The sequence below is a fragment of the Mustela nigripes genome, chromosome 5 (genome assembly GCF_022355385.1).
Source record: "Mustela nigripes isolate SB6536 chromosome 5, MUSNIG.SB6536, whole genome shotgun sequence".
In the NCBI taxonomy this organism is placed as follows: domain Eukaryota; kingdom Metazoa; phylum Chordata; class Mammalia; order Carnivora; family Mustelidae; genus Mustela; species Mustela nigripes.
The window spans coordinates 108,958,093-108,974,841 of NC_081561.1; the positions used below are offsets into that span (position 1 = coordinate 108,958,093).

Below are 16,749 nucleotides of genomic sequence, written 5' to 3' on the forward strand. Positions count from 1 at the left end.
CTCACTTGGTTAAGTGGCTGATGCCTGATTTCAGCTCAGGTCATGATCTCAGGATGGTGGGGTTGAGAGTCTGCTTGAGATTCTCTGCTTCTCCTTCCTCTCTCCTTCCCTTCCCCTCCCTTTTACATACTCTTTCTCTCAAATGAATAAATAAGTAAAAATCTTTTAAAAAGTAGCTGGAATTGATTTAAGATTTTATTTTTTTATTTGACAGAGATCACAAGGAGGCAGAGAGAGGGAGAGGAGCAGAGAGCCCAATGTGGGGCTTGATCCCAGGACCCTGGGATCATGACCTGAGCCGAAGGCAGAGACTTAACCTACTGAGCCACCCAGGCTCTCTGCTGGAATTGATTTAAAGTAAGTTGTGGAAATGGTGACTGTGAGGAGATGGACACGTTAATTATTTTGACTATAGTGGTCATTTCACTGCGTATATATGTGTATGTTTATCAAATCATCATACACCTTAAATGTGTGTATTTTTTATTTAAGAGTTTAGTTGTAGAGCCATAATTATTTATATTACAGAAAAGTATATGCTCTTCTTGTTTCTGAATATGAAGTGTAAAGAAGGGTAAGTGAGCTGCTATCTAGTTGGAAGGCCTGAGGAGGAACACAGTCAGGCATGGACAATGAAAGAAGGTTATACAATGTCAGTGCAGGTCCTCAAACTAGCTGAGAAGAGTAACTGATGAAACCATATTTTTTCCTTTCCTTGACGTTTTGAAGTACTTTAAAGAAGTAGGGAAGAGGCTTAGGTCAAGACTTAATACCCTGCCTGTCACCAGACTCACAAATATATACATATTTACTCTAGGTCCTAGAATTTAGCGAGGTGACATTTAGTAAATCAATCATTGCTTTGAGACACCAAATGGTATCTTACAGGCTTGGGAAAGTTAATGTTCTTTCAAAATCACTAGGAAACTCCCAAGGAGTATACCATTGGCAAAATCTGACAATAATTTATAGCAGAGTTTAATACATTGTCCTTTGCAGAAACTGCTTCCTTTCCATTTAATACATTTTTAAAAATTACAGTCTATCCTCACCACAAAAAAGAAATAACTGATTGAAAATTAAATTGTACTTGGGTATGTGTGAGTATCTTAAAATCTATGCCATGAAAATACTTTGAAGAAACAAATTCAGAGTTAATGAAGTCACCTGACCGTGAATCTCTCTTAATGTTGGGAGCTCACTCCCCAACAGATGGTGCTAGCTCTCCTCTAGTTAGAGCTGCTCTGGTCTACCCTTTCTTAAAATGTACCATGCATGGCCTTGAAGGTGAAGGGTGATGTGGTAATTTGCTTAGAATGTATTGTAAACTTTCTTCTGTTGCCCCAAACTTCAGCTTATAAGACATTATTCCAACAATCCAGTTGAAACATCTATGATTGTATCTTCTTAGGAAGTTGATTTCTTCCACAGTAGCTGTAGGAAATCATTTAAAAGGTCATTTATATGATAACAATGGATGGTATTTAACTTTTTCAGAAACATTGGCTTACAGAAGGCCTGTCACTTACCTGCATATTCCCCCAAAATGACACTCGGTCTTGAAAATGTTAGAGGTGTGTGCTTTTTCCTAACCTAATTAATTTAGCAATTGTTTAGTGGTGATCTACTGTATGTTAACCATAGTGCTAGGAACTGGGGATGAAAATAGAAGTAATGCTTTATAATTCTGAGAGACCCAGCCCAGTGTAAGTCAAATATTTTCATATATCCTACGAGATTTTTGCCATGATGTACTTTTTAACTGGAACAGGCTTATTATTTTTCTTTAAATTAGCTTACTTTTTAAAAAATAAGATTATTTATTTATTTGACAAACAGAGATCACAAGTAGGCAGGCAGAGAGAGAGGAGGAAGCAGGCTCCCCGCTGAGCAGAGAGCCCGATGTGGGGCTCCATCCCAGGACCCCAGAATCATGACCTGAGCTCAAGGCAGAGGCTTTAACCCACTGAGCCACCGAGGCACCCCTAACTTACTTTTATTTTAAAAGAACATTCTATCACCAGTATTAATTTTAGAAGTTTCACAGAGGGTAATCATTACAAAATATCATTTTATTTTAAAAAAATGTAAATTCTAGTCTATTACCTCTATCTATAAGGCTTCCAAGACTGAGGCCTGCTATCTCTTAAAAAGGGAAATTAATCACACGATAGAGAGATGCTAAAGCCACCCCAGCACCAAACTTAAAATGTTTTTCCAAATGTAGATTATTAAAAGGGGGCCAGCTCTCACCCTATGCAATTCAACATTTAATGATATTTAATGCCCCATCAGCTTAACACATAAAGCCATCCGTAGTACCACCAACAGTGAGTGTCCTACATTTTGGGAGACATTCTAACTAGGGAGAGATGCACATGTAAACAAATCATTACAGTACAGTTTCATTAATGGTACATAAAGATTTCAGAGTACTTTGTAGAACGTGACGGAAACAGATTAGCTCTCTGTAGGGAAGGGAGGCTGCAAGTTATTGTAAAGAAAATCGATGTTTGAGCCATTTATTGAAGGGTGAGTATAAATTGACTGAGGAATAGTAAAAACAAGGCACTTCAGAGAAAGTGAACTAGCTGAGCGAAGGCACAGTGTGGTAGGAATAGTGTGCTGTGTTGAACTAATAAGAGGGGAAGGAAGAAGGAATGCTGAAGAGTTTGGAATGGAGATTAGGAGCTAAATGTCAGGAGGCTGTGTGTGTGTGTGTGTGTGTGTGTGTGTGCGCGCGCGCGCGTGCGCACCAAGGAGCTTTGTCTTAATTCTTTCAGTAATGGGATTCCATCAAAAGTTTTTACACAGGGGATTAATAAAATCATATCTACATTTTATAAGGATGGTTCTGACAGATGCACAGGATGGATTACAGAGAGTAGTGAAGTAGAGCTTGGGACAAGCAGATCAGTTAAAAGTCTATTGCATGTAAATATAAGTATATATATATATATTTATAAAGATATTATGTATTTGAGAGAGAGCTAGCATGCACAAAAGTGTGTTTGAGTGGTGGGGGGTGCATAGGGAGAGGGAGAAGCAAACTTCCCCACTCAGCAGGGAGCCTGATATGGGCTTGATTCCAGGATCCTGAGATCATGACCTGAGCTGCAGGCAGATGCTTAACCAACTGGGCCACTCATGTGTCCCTGAAATATATTTTCTCCTTAAAAAATATTTCTTAAATTTAAAAAGAAAATTTCTTAAATCAGAGAAAGAAATATATGGAATCTTAAAATATATGGAATCTTAAAAATAAAAGAAATGGATCTCATAGATATGGAGAACACTGGTGGCTTCCAGAGGCAGGGAATGGTGATTGGGCAAAATGGGTGCAGAAGGTCGAAAGGTACAAACTTTGAGTTATAAGAAAGTAAGTCCTGGGGATGTACTGTACAGCATGGTGGCTATAATTAACTATACTCTATTGTATGTTGAAAGTTCCTAATAGAGAAGACCTTAAAAGTTCTCATCACAAGAGAACAAAAATTTGTAACTGTGCGGTGATGGATATTAACTATACTTTTTTTTAAAAGATTTTATTTATTTATTTGACAGAGAGAGATCACAAGTAGACAGAGAGGCAGGCAGAGAGAGAGGGAAGCAGGCTCCCTGCTGAGCAGAGAGCCCGATGCAGGACTCGATCCCAGGACTCTGAGATCATGACCTGAGCCAAAGGCAGAGGCTTAACCCACTGAGCCACCCCGGCACCCAGATATTAACTATACTTATTGTGGTGATCATTTTTTCATATATACACATATCAAATCATTATGTTATATACCTAAAACTAACACAGTGTTGTATGTCAATTATATCTCAATTTTTAAAAAAAGATATTTCTTAGCTTTGTCCACGGAAAAGACTTAGAGACAATGACCAGCTCAGTGGCATTCAGCATCCCCAGAGCCCACACTCTAGTCTCTATTATTTTTCCTTAAAGGAACCATGACTTTGGAAGCGTACCTAATACCAGGTCTAGGGCAGGAAATGAACAAAATAAGCCTTGGATATCTTGTCATATCAGAAAGAAAGAAGCCATCAAAGTCTCCTGGGGGAAAAGGATTCGAAAGACAACACTGGCTAAAGAGGGGACAATTTAAATATCAATCAGAATAGTAACTACAATGAATTAAAACATATCAAATATTTTTAAGTATACAAGTTCATAATTATACTAAAAAACAGGTCTAATTGATCACCTTTTGAGGTTTTTTTAGAGAGGAAGTGGGGAGGGGTTTGTGGGAGGAGCACAGGCAGAGGGAGAGACAGAACCTTAAACAGGCTCTATGCCCAGCACAGAGCCAAATGCTGGGCTCCATCTCCCAACCTTGAGATCATGACCTGGGCAGAAATCAACATCCCTTAACCGAGTGAGCCATGTAGGTGCTCCAACAAGAAGCTTTTTTTAAATTGACTCTCTCCTTACCCTGGATTAGCTCCCCAGTAGACTGCCCAGGTTGGCAGGATGAAATATTTCCAGGTATTACTAGGGGAAGTTTGTTATGGAGCTGGCATGAGGGCTGGTGGAGGCATGACAACTCAGCAGAATTCTGTTCTAGGCTTTCAGTGCTATGGAAGGACATCAGACCACTGTAGAGCTTGGCTTCAGGTGTCCTTGGGAAACCACAAGTGGTGGTGGTACAGCCACAAACCGGCTGGATGATGGGAATCTGGACCCTGTCCTCCGTGGTCTCCAGCTGGCATCAGCGGTGTATGCATCTGTCATCCGCCTTTGGTGAGTCTCATATTTGTTTAGACTTGTCCAGTTGGCTAGAAGCTGGCTTTACATGAAATGGAGAATGCTGCTTTCACAAACACTGGCTCAACATGTCAAAAATACCAGCTGCAGTAATTCAAGATAGTATCAACTCTTTGACAAGCCTGGCTTTGTTCAAAAGGGGAATGCAGGGATTGAGTCATCTTTGGAGGACACTAGCCTAAAGAAAGAGTCATCAACAATTCAGAGCCTGGTGGACACCTATGGGAAGCAGAAGAGAACACACCTGAACATGATGGAGGAAATCATTTCCCTAATAAAAGAACTTAAGAAAGAAAGATCCAGACACATAAGACAAGAAGAGATGATGGCTGAAGTTCTAAGAATGACCTGGTCACGGAGTTAAGAGTCACCATATCTCAATAAGCATTTCCAGCCAATAGCTCCCTCATTATCCCTCCCAAGGGTTGGTGTGGTCTAAAAGCAGAGCTGCTTTTTCCTTCTATTCAGGTCTCCTGTGCTGCCAGGAGGCAGCCACCTACCTACGCTCCAATGTAAGGTTCATTACTGCCCTGATCCAAGGAAATAGTACCTGTGGAGACCTCCTTTTCCTTCTCATTTCCTGGGAAGCAGTTCCCTCCCTTCTTTTTGGGCTGGAGTCTCTCTTCCACCTCCAAAATCCTAAAAAATGGGTGCTCTTTTGAGGTTAATCCAGTTTTCAAATGAACCACCTATTGGAGCCAACATCAGAAGCTCCAGACTTTTAAAATGATGTCTCTTCAAAAGGAATTTTAATCTCATTCATCGGCATTTTAAATGTCAATTAAGGAACCATTCTTTTTGATCAAAGTAACATCCATTAGAACTTAAGTTCTCAGAATACTAGTTTTTTGTTTTTTTTTTAAGATTTATTCACTTATTTGGAGAGGGGAGGGGCAGAGGGAGAGAGAGAAAAGGGAGGGAGAACCTCAAGCAGACTCCCCGCTGAGTGCAGAGCCCACGTGGGGCTTAAAACCAGGACCTTGAGATCATGATCTGAGCCAAAATCAAGAGTCAGATGCTTAACTGACTGAGCCACCTAGGTGCTCCTTCAGAATATAACTATAATTATATATAATTGGACATTTATATATTTTTTATAATTTTATATTTTTATAATTATACATTTTAAAATAATTTTATTATTTTTATATAATCTTATAAAGTTGTTTTTTTTTTAAAGATTTTATTTATTTATTTGACAGAGATCATAAGCAGGCAGAGAGGCAGGCAGAGAGGCAGGAAGAGAAAGCAGGCTCCCTGCTGAGCAGGGAGCCCGATGCAGGGCTTGATCCCAGGACTCTGAGATCATGATCTGAGCCGAAGGCAGAGGCTTAACCCACTGAGCCACCCAGGTGCCCCTATTTTATTTTTCGTTAAACATTGTATAGATACTGTGTTTTATTTGATTACATGTGCAGTTTATCAATGGTATACAATTCCAAGTGGATTCTATAGAGCTCTTCAGAGGGTCCCAGGTAGGACTGACCCCTAGCTGTGTCTCGTAATTCAGTAATACACATTTTTTTGGCTTTCTCTTTTTACCAGTGACACTCCCCTGTTTTCTGGCATTATCTTCCAAAGAAGTCACCTGCCCTTATGAGTCCCTGCCTCTGCTTCCAGGGGAAATGAAACAAAGGCATTGAATGTACATCCAACCATCCTAGGTAAAACTTGCCTTCTACTACTAGGGTTGTAGTTAATGTGGACATTGCCGTCAGTAAATGAGGCTTAGTCACGTCTCTTGTCTCTTAGTCACGTCTCATGGGGACAATGTCATCCCCAGATGGCAGGTGCCTCTGGCCCATGAATTCTCTAGAGCCCTCCCATGCAGTCTGTGCCTTCTCACATGTTCCTGAGTGTATCAGTCACGTTAAATTCAGTGAGATTGACTGAGCTGCGCCTTGCTTACTCCATTGTTTCTCTGTATCACCCAGAAAAGTACTGCAATCCTTGGTTATAGTTGTCCCTCCATAGCAGTGGGAGTCAACCAGTGTTTGGCACCAAGCTAGTAATTCGTTTTCAGTAGGACAGCGGTGAGTGGGTGCGTTGGATAATTTTAGGAGCTGAGAGACTGGAGTAATTCTGCACTTAAGCTAATCCCGGTTTGTGTCAGAGACCATCTCATGAGAGCTAGGTGTGCCCCATCAGTCTTGGGGTCTATGATAAACAACAAGGTAGAACATTGTCCAACACAGGACACTGAATACAAGCAGTCTTTTTTTTTTTTTTTTTTTTTAAGTCACCTGCAGCCTCTGAGGCCAAGATATGCCATTTAACTGAGAGTTTTAGGATTAGAACAGGTGTCCAGTACTGGTATCTCAAGGAATGATGCTCACAGGCCCTTAGACTGGGAATAGGGTGGATGTGGCAGAGACATTCTTCAAAAGTCTACTGATTCTTGGCTCTCTGTCTTTATTTAAGAGAAAAAAACATCAAAAAAGAAAAATGATTGGAAGCTTGGCTGAGTGTGCTAACTCGTGCCTTCACTGTACTGTACTTTCCCTTAGGTCTTACTTTGTAGGCACCCCAATATTAGCATCTGTGGCTTTTTTCTCCTGGGCTTGTTTTTTTAAAATTTGTTTTGTTGTTGTTGGTCTATTTTTCAGGAGAGAGATCCTTTCTGTCCTCCTGTGGAAGGTTCAGACCTGGCTGCTGTCATTCTAGGAGCTGAGTAAGGACATGGCACTAAAGGCTTTCACAGCTCAATACACAGAATTTAACTTAACCTCCCGTTTTTACCATTTGCCTTACTTCCCTGAAATACCCCTGAAGCTGGAGCTCTGTTTTAACTTCTCCAGCGAGAATGCCTGTCTTCTTCTGTCGGAATGGGAAGGATTTAGCTGCCTGGAAGCACCACCATAGAGCCGGCATCTGGAGCACTAGCTGCTCCTTATATGGGCTTATGACTCGTCTTGTCACCTCAAAGTGACAGGTGCCTCCAATGTCACAGTTGTTTTGTCTTGCCTTTTGGCTTTTCTGACTGCCAGTGCTGAAATTTCAGCTTTATCTGCTTTGTGAAGTCTCCATACCTCCTCCTGCTTGCCATTTTCCATGTTGTGTTCTAGCAGCAAATTACCTCTCGGAAAGAACGTTTCTCAGCTTCCCTTGCATCTAGTTGCATCTAGTTGGGGAAACAGGACCAAGTTCTGGCCAAAGACACATAGAAGGAAAAAGACACATAGAGACCCCCGGAGTGCCCCCTTAAAGGGGTCTGAGCCCAGTGATGGATACTCCTTTTACTATTCTCCCTCCTTCTTACTGCCTGGAATGTGGGCACAAGGGCGGGAACACCAGGAATTATCTTGAACTCACGAGGAAACCTTGTGGAAGAAAGCTGTGTAGTAAAATAGAGATACAGGAGCCTTGGTTTCTGGTGGCTGCAGGTTTGCCCTGGAGTAACACCAGAAATAAAATGCTGTAAGTTGGGCTGTAGGGTTAGATGCTGCTGTGTCTAATCTTAGCTCATTCATCTTTTATCCTACCCCTTTAACCAAATCTTTGATGGTGGCAAGAGGCAGGACGAACAATTGTCAAAGTTGCTAAAATAGTGAGCAACCCAAACTTGCTCCTCAAACCACCTGAATGAGATCCCCACCTTCCAAATCAGAGTGTCCTCTGTGCAGTGATACCACTAAGTAGGACGAAAAACATCTACAATTTGGGGGACTTGATGTTTTCTACAGGTTAGGGCACTCATCTAAGAAAAAGAAGACAAAATTAGATAGGCGTTTAGGGGTTCCCTAGAAGCAGAGCCTGAGATGGAGATTCCTGAGCAAGTAATTTATCAAGGGCTGGCTCTCAGGAAATTGTTGGGGAGTGAGGGATGCAGGAGAGGGCCAGAGAAGCTAGGCAAAGGTGTGGTTTCAGAAGATATCTAGCCTTGGCCTGACCTCCTGGGGAGGCTCTGGAATGTATGTTACCCTGCTAGAAGACAAGGGTTTTAGGCCCCAGCATCATTCAGTCATGGAGGTGGTCCAGCATCCCAGTCATCTCTAGGGAAGTGGCTCCCCGAAGCTACAGGTGGTCAGCTGCAGCAGGGTGCAGATGTGAGTCCTTAGTAATCAATACTTGCAGCAGCCGCGATGGGTGCACTGTCTTGCTGGAGGGAATTAAGTCAGGAGGCCAGGTACAAAACGAAAGAATGGAAATAGTCATTTTAAATTTTTTAAAGTCCCTCCCCCTGCTCTTGTGCTCTTTCTCACTCTCTTCCTCTCCAATAAATAAATATAATCTTTAAAAATGTGGGGAGGGGCCTGAATGGCTTAGTTATCTGCCTTCAGCTCAGGTCACAATCCCAGCGTCCTGGAATCGAGTCCTCCCGCATTGGGCTTTCTGCTCAGTGTGGAATCTGCTTCTCTCTCACTCTATTCTGTGCTCTCATGCACTCTTGACCTCTCAAATAAATGAATAAACTCTTCTTTAAAAATAAATTTTAAAAATAAGATTTTTTAAAGTTGGGGTGCCTGGCTGGCTCTATCAATAGAGCATGGGACTGTTGATCTCAAGGTTGGAGTTTGAGCCCCATGTTGGGCATAGAGATTATTTAATAAAAGAAAATTTTAAATTTTTAAAATTGATAAAAATTGTAAATATCAGAAAATCCAGGAAAAAAATTATGTATTATGGGTACCCAAAATCTCTCTATAACACTATTTCTCCTTTTTTGCTTTTCTGCATAGACTTTGATCTCTCTTTCTCTCTCTTTTTTTTAGTAGGCTTCATGCCCAGCATGGAGCCCAACATGACATGGGGCTTGAACTTATAACCTTAAGATCAAAACCTAAGCTGACGAGTCAGATACTTAACCCACTGAACCACCCAGGCACACACCTCTTTCTCTCTTTTTTTTAAGTAGTCTCTGTACCCAACATGGGGCTCGAACTCACAACCCTGAGATCAAGAGTCACATGTTCTACTGACTAAGCCAGCCGGGCAACCTTGATCTCTTCCTCATATGACAGTGGTTTGCAATATTGGATGATTATATAAGGATGATTTAGTTTAGTGTGATTGTTTAAACTTGTTTTTTTATTACTGATAATTTGGAAAATATTTTTTTTAAAGATTTTATTTATTTATTTGACAAAAAGAGATCACAAGTAGATAGAGAGGCAGGCAGAGAGAGAGGAGGAAGCAGGCTCTCCGCTGAGCAGAGAGCCTGATGCGGGGCTCGATCCCAGGACCCCGGGATTACAACCTGAGCCGAAGGCAGAGGCTTAACCCACTGAGCCACCCAGATGCCCCTGGAATTCATGACTAGTAATGTCATGTATATTTTTAGAATTATTGTCAAATATAGTAAAGCCTCTGTCACATACGAACTGTAAGATTTAAAGACATTTCAAGTTTTCTTGGGAAGTGATAACCCTTAAATCTTTTTGAGTAGGGGGTGCCTGGGTGGCTCAGTCGTTAAGCATCTGCCTTTGGCTCAGGTAAAGATCCTGGAGTCCTGGGATGGAGCCCTGCATCGGGCACCCTGCTTGCCGGGAAGCCTGTTTCTCCCTCTCCCACTCCCCCTGCTTGTATTCCCTCTCTCACTCTCTCTCTGTCAAATAAATAATAAGATCTTTTTCAAAAAATCTTTTTGAATAGGCCACAGACATCAGCCAGTTTGTCTGCCACGTCCTGTCTCAGTGGAATAGAATGAGTTTTATGTTATCCTTATTGATGCCAGTATTTTGCATTAAATCAAGAGTCAATTAATCTTCTCCTAATGAGTGACATGTCATCAGCCTTTGTGAAGACAAGATGCATCAGGTATGCTAAGACACAATCCAGTACTTTGCAATGCATATATAACATATTACTTCAAGACAGATGTACTCATTGTGTAGAGTCCTGCTAAGTGTGTACACTACAGACAGTAGTTCTGATAAATTCTGTTATGCACAAAAGAGTGGGGAGAAACCATGATACATTTGTAATTGTATTCATCACATTGTTGAGTATATCACTGACAGGATAGAACTTCCTTTTCCACAAGGAAGATGAAAACAGACTCTTGCCGTCTTAATAATTTTGCTTCTCTAGCATTTGGAAGAATTTCCAATAAGTTGACTTCCAATAAACTCCATTCATTTCAAATCTTGTTTCTTCCCCTCTACCCACACACTGTGCATTGGTGGATAAGGTCACATTGCAATAAGACCTCTGTCCCTTCACTTTCGTGTGACAGGATGCCAGGAGTGTGGGCATAGCAGACAGTAGGAATACTCCTGGAAGCCATTCTGCACCTGGACAGCTACCAATACTTTCCTTTACACAAAAAGACTGCAAAAACACAAAATTATATTCTGGTAAACCCAAACCAAACGTATGGAAAAGTCAGGATGGAAAGAGATGGTGGTCTTAACTGACTATGATTAAAATACCTTCTTTGAATTTTAGTCAAATATATGATGATGTGAAAGCATTTCTAAGCCCATTTTGGGCCTTGAAGCTTAAGCTTCGTTAAGTTGTGCAGTATCTCTGCCTATGGGTAGGACAGGTAGAATAACACTCAACCCAGGAACATTTAGTTTATTTATGCAGTTGTCACCATGGCACCGGGAAATACAGCAGCCACTATGTCCCAAATGTCCTTGAGATTCAGGAACATTTTTTATCCACAAATTCAACCCTTCTCCTTGATCTTAATCTCTGGTTGTTGCATAAATTTCTCCCAAATTTCACTTCTCTTTCTTCCTCTTTTTTGTGGTTACAGGAATTTCAAATGGTGAAGTCTCATTCTTGTTGTTAGACCTGTGTTTCCAAGAATCTTGCTGATCAAGACACATGCTTACCACGTGAGTTGTGTTCACCCAACTCTGCTAATTCAGCGCAATTTATTTCTAACAAATTAATACACAAAGTATTTTTTTCAAACATATATATCTGCATGATGCTTTAATCATTTGTATCATTTCTAAACAGATGTACTATATATACATTTATACTTGGAAAAATTTGGTGTCTTAAGTACTTATAAATCTTATAAACTTCCTCAGAACAGATTTCTCTTTTGATCAATTCTATATTTCATCATAAATTTAAAAAAAAATGTGGCAGTATAGCAGGGGATGGTGGCCAATATCTCTGGTTTGAGCAGCAGAGGCTGAAAGTGGGATCCATTGCTCCAATATTTTTACTTTGCAGACCAGCTGATACTTCTCAGAAGGTGCTTCTGTCAGCTTTTAAGGCTTTTCCACTTCCTTGGGCTTGCTTTCTGATCAGAGTGGTGGACTGCTGAGGCTGATTATCTGTCGCGCGATTTAATTTCCTTGCGTGCACCAATCTCAATACTACTGAAGCTTTACTAATTATTACTGTTTCAGATACCAAGTTGACCAAAGGTGACTAACAAGCACTTGCTGAGTTTCTCTGTTGATTTTAAAAATATACAGTGAAGGGGGCGCCTGGGTGGCTCAGTGGGTTAAAGCCTCTGCCTTCAGCTCAGGTCATGGTCCCAGAGTCCTGGAGTCGAGCCCCGCATCGGGCTCTTTGCTCGGCAGGGAGCCTGCTTTCCCCCTCTCTGTCTGCCTCTCTGCCTACTTGTGATCTCTGTCTTTCAAATAAATAAATAAAATCTTAAAAAAAAATACAGTGAAGCTAATGGGAATATTAGTACTCAAAAGTCAAAAGGGGACATCAGAAGCACTTCATAGAATTTGGAGTTTGAAACTGGAATCTGGTTAAAGTGTGGAGAGTTTGTTTATTTCACAGCCTTGGGTACTTGAAGATCAAATTCCCTTAGATTAGCAGCTATGACAGGTGATCCTGTTATGCAATGTAGAAACTCAGGTTTAATATGATCTTGCATGAAACTTATTTAGCCATTAATTGAAAGCAGACAAATAGACTGATTAAGTCATGAATTGGCAACTTTGATCATTCTCTTTATTTATTTCTGTATTTAGCTGAGTTTGCTTTCTTTAACTTCCCTTCCAGTGTGTGATCCATGGACTAAAAATGCAGGGTTTTTTGTGTGTATTTTTTTTATCACAGACTTAATTTTTTTAAATATCTAAAGAAGACTACATACAATGATGTAAAAATTTTACGGCTGCATAGTTTCCTTATTGCCCTTCTTTTCTCTCTCTCTCTCTCTCTTTCCTTCAAACACATTGCATGATTCATTGTTTTTTTTTTCTCATAGTTTCTCTAGTATACTAAAATTATGTGGCATAGGGTCTGTTTCTTTTAACGATGAGTGTAAATCACTGGACATAATAACTTTAGGCTTTTATTCCCATCTCAAATGTAGTGATATACACTGTTACACAATTAATTTGGTTATGTGCTAAATTCTTTTTTTTAAATTTTTTTAAATTTTTATTTTTTTTGAGAGATAGAGTGCATGCTACAGAGGGGCTGGGCAGAAGGGGAGAGAGAGAGAGAAAGAGAGAATGCCCAGTAGGCTCGATGCCCAGTGTGGAACCTAATACAAAGCTTGATCACATGACCCTGAGATCACAACCTGAGTTGAAATGCAAGAGTGGGTTGTTCAACCAACTGAGCCACCCAGGCACCCCGGTTCTGTGCTAAATTCTGATGTTGAATAGTATAGTCAAATCTGGGTTTTAAAGTTTTCGAAGCAACATGAGAGATCCCAATTACATGTCCTCATAATTGCAGATCTCTGTATGGTCACGTATTACCAGAGAAAGAAACTAACATCTGGGTAACAACAACACTTCAGTAAAATTATAAACTGATATTTGATAAGAAAAAAACATGAGAGCATCACTTGTTGCCCTTTGGTATAAATTAGGCAATGGATAAAGTATTTGCTTTTCTAAAATGACAATAAAAGTGACATTCTAGATTTTTAAAAATTGGCCAGCTATCCTATTTGCCTGAAAAAAATTAAAATACTAATTAAATATCTCTTCTCCCATAATTCAGTTTGAATGAACTTTTCTGATAAGCCAAATTCATTTATAACAAAGGAAGTTCGTTTTAATGAAGTCAAGCAGCTTATAATAACAATAATTAAATTTTAGCTAATTGGCATAAAAAACTTATTAGAGCAAGTACAATTCAGCTTTTGAGGAATGCTTTAATCTGATTCACATTAATCACTAAGAAAAAACATGAAATTTCAAGGAATGCTCTCTTGAAAGGAAACGAACACTTTAAATTCTAATGTTATAAGTGTATTAAGAATTTTCAATTTTTCAAGGAAAATACTTGGAAAGCCTGTATGAAGGATTTGTCTAATTCTGTGTATGTGTTTACTCTAGATGTCTCTTTTTAGAAATATTTAACACTATAACTTATAATGATATCTTGATTCAAAACCAATCCTCTGCTTTGCTGTTATATTGTTACCTTAGACTGCTGGTGTATAGTAGGTGTTATGAACTGATTTGAGCTTCCCCTCCAAAAAAACCTAATAGATTGAAACCCTAAACCCCAATGTGACTGTATTTGGAGATGGGGCCTTTAGAGAATAATTAAGTTTAAGTAAGGCCATAAGAGTGAGGCTTTAATCTAATAGGATTGGTGTGCTTATAAGAAGAGACACCAGAAGTCTCCCCCACCCCTCCACCCCTGCGCCTCTCTCTTCCCCTACCATCTCTCCACCCCTGTGCAATTCAGGGGAAAGGCCATTTGAGGACACAGTAAAAAAAATGGCTGTCTGCAAGCCAGGAAGAGAGGCCTCACTACAGCAATCTTGATGGCAATTTGATCTTGGACTCTTAGTCTCCAGAACCGTGTGACAATAAATTTCTGTTGTTCAAGCTACCTAGTCACCTGTATTTTGTTACGGCAGCCCGAGCAGACTAATATAGTAAGATATCCGCACAACATCGGTATAAAAAGACAGCACATTATATAAAATTCTGGGTCAGCAGATTGTCAAGGGCTGATGTGATAGCATCAGGTTCACCTTGGAGAGCATCACAGTATCACTTTGGAACAGAGGCGATATTTCCAGTTGAAACAACACAGCCCAAGTAATTTGATGGGGTTTTAGCTCATCACAAAATTACAGATGCTCACAGCATTTCAAGGAAGAGACTGGAGTCTTGCAATGTCTATTATTTTCATTTAAAGCATACCATAGACTTAGACTTTTAGAAATGGAGAGAGGCAAGAAGGCTTTCCTTGGGCTGAGAGATCTAAAGGACATGTTGAAGGGATCCAAGTGCCATCAAGGTCATCCTGGAACTGGGACGGACCTTCATCCCAGAACTCTTAGGTATGTGTTGCTGAGCCAATGGTGACCAAGCAGACCACTTGGGAGGGTCAGAGAATCAGTGCATGGATGCCCAACCACTTGGATTTGCCAAATTCTTTTTCTTTTCTCTCTCCTGACTTGAAAGATAATGATTAAACTTAAGGTCATCCTCTCCCACTGATGAATGTCAAAGTACATTGTACACAGAGGACCTGACTCACCCCTAAACAGTCAACAGGTAGTTGACATTTGTCCAAATGCTCCCTGATTGGAGGGTTCTCAGTAGAACCCTGCGTGCTTTGGGGAGCATTGTGAGCAGGGGCACCAGAGGCAGCTGGGGTGGCTGTGGAGGAAGTGGTGTGCAGGAGAGGAGATGTGAGGTGCTACTCGCAAGAGAGGGACTTGGAGGGAAAGAGAAATGCTGAAACATTCTGAATAACTGTTCCGCTGGAGAGTATGATGCAATGCAGTCTTTATCTCCTTTCAAAGCGTTCAGGAAAAACTGTCATCATCATCAGTGATTTGCCCTGGAATTAATATATTGGTCTGGCCTAAAGATGAAAAAAGAACACATATGGGAGCCACAAAGGGGGCCTAGCCACAGACAGATGATATGTAAACATACCTGCATCTGTAGGAAAAGAGACAGAGAGGAGTCTGGAAGCACATGCTTCGCTGTGTTAAATGTTACGACTCCGTAGTAATAATCACAGTGATGGGGTCATAAATTACAAATAATTTTTATTATTTTTGTGTTTTGCTGACTTTTCTGATTTTTAGAGTGAACGTGTAAAAACTGTAATTCTAATAATCCCAATGATATCTGCTAATGTTTTTGAGTACCTACAGGACACATGCCAGCCACTGGTCCAATGTTTACATTACACTGAGTTCATTTAATTCCGACACAGCCTACTTGTGAGATCTACTCACTAAGTAGATCTACTACTGAGTTCATTTAATTCGCACATAGTCTACCTGTAGAGGTACCACTGTTCCCATTTCATGGATGAGTAAACTTTTATGATGTATGTACATTTAAAAATAAGAAATAGGAGGGGGAGGAGTCAAGATGGTGGAGAAGTAGCAGGCTGAGACTACTTCAGCTAGCCGGAGATCAGCTAGATAGCTTATCTAAAGATTGCAAACACCTACAAATCCATCGGCAGATCGAAGAGAAGAAGAACAGCAATTCTGGAAACAGAAAAACAACCACTTTCTGAAAGGTAGGACTGGCAGAGACGTGAATCCAAAGCGACGGGAAGATAGACCCCGGGGGGAGGGGCTGGCTCCCGGCAAGCGGCGGAGCGACGGAGCACAAAATCAGGACTTTTAAAAGTCTGTTCCACTGAGGGACATGGCTCCAGAGGCTAAACCGGGGCGAAGCCCCCACGGGGTCAGCGTGGCCTCAGGTCCCACAGGGTCACAGAAGGATGGGGGGTGTCTGAGTGTCGCAGAGCTTGCGGGTATTGGAATGGGAAAGCCGGCTACAGAGACAGAGCCGACAGTAAGCTCACAGCTCGGTGTTACCTTGAGCTTGGAGCTCGGTGAGCTTGGAACGCGGCCGGAGGTCAGGCAGACGGGAGTAACTAGCGCTGTTCTCTGAGGGCGCACTGAGGAGTGGGGCCCTGGGCTCTCGGCTCCTCCGGGCCTGAGACCAGGAGGCCGCCATTTGTATTTCCGTCCTCCGGAACTCTACGGAAAGCGCTCAGGGAACAAAAGCTCCTGAAAGCAAACCCGAGCGGATTACTCAGCCCGGCCCCTGGTAAGGGCGGTGCAATTCCGCCTGGGGCAAAGACACTTGAGAATCACTACACCA

At 41.1% G+C, this 16,749-nt stretch overlaps 1 long non-coding RNA gene across 3 annotated transcripts; it reads left to right on the forward strand.

The window, feature by feature from the left end:
* The first annotated feature begins 215 nt into the window (after positions 1-215).
* Positions 216-14,490, forward strand: LOC132017452 (uncharacterized). Of its 3 annotated transcripts, XR_009404287.1 has the most exons (7): positions 216-357; positions 4,569-4,744; positions 6,314-6,432; positions 7,375-7,439; positions 10,361-10,525; positions 11,472-11,553; positions 11,903-14,490. It is a non-coding gene; the product is annotated as an uncharacterized LOC132017452 (long non-coding RNA). The 3 variants fall into 3 exon arrangements; XR_009404286.1 differs by having other exon boundaries at positions 7,375-7,700; positions 11,472-14,490; XR_009404285.1 differs by having other exon boundaries at positions 11,472-14,490.
* The last annotated feature ends 2,259 nt before the right edge of the window (positions 14,491-16,749 follow it).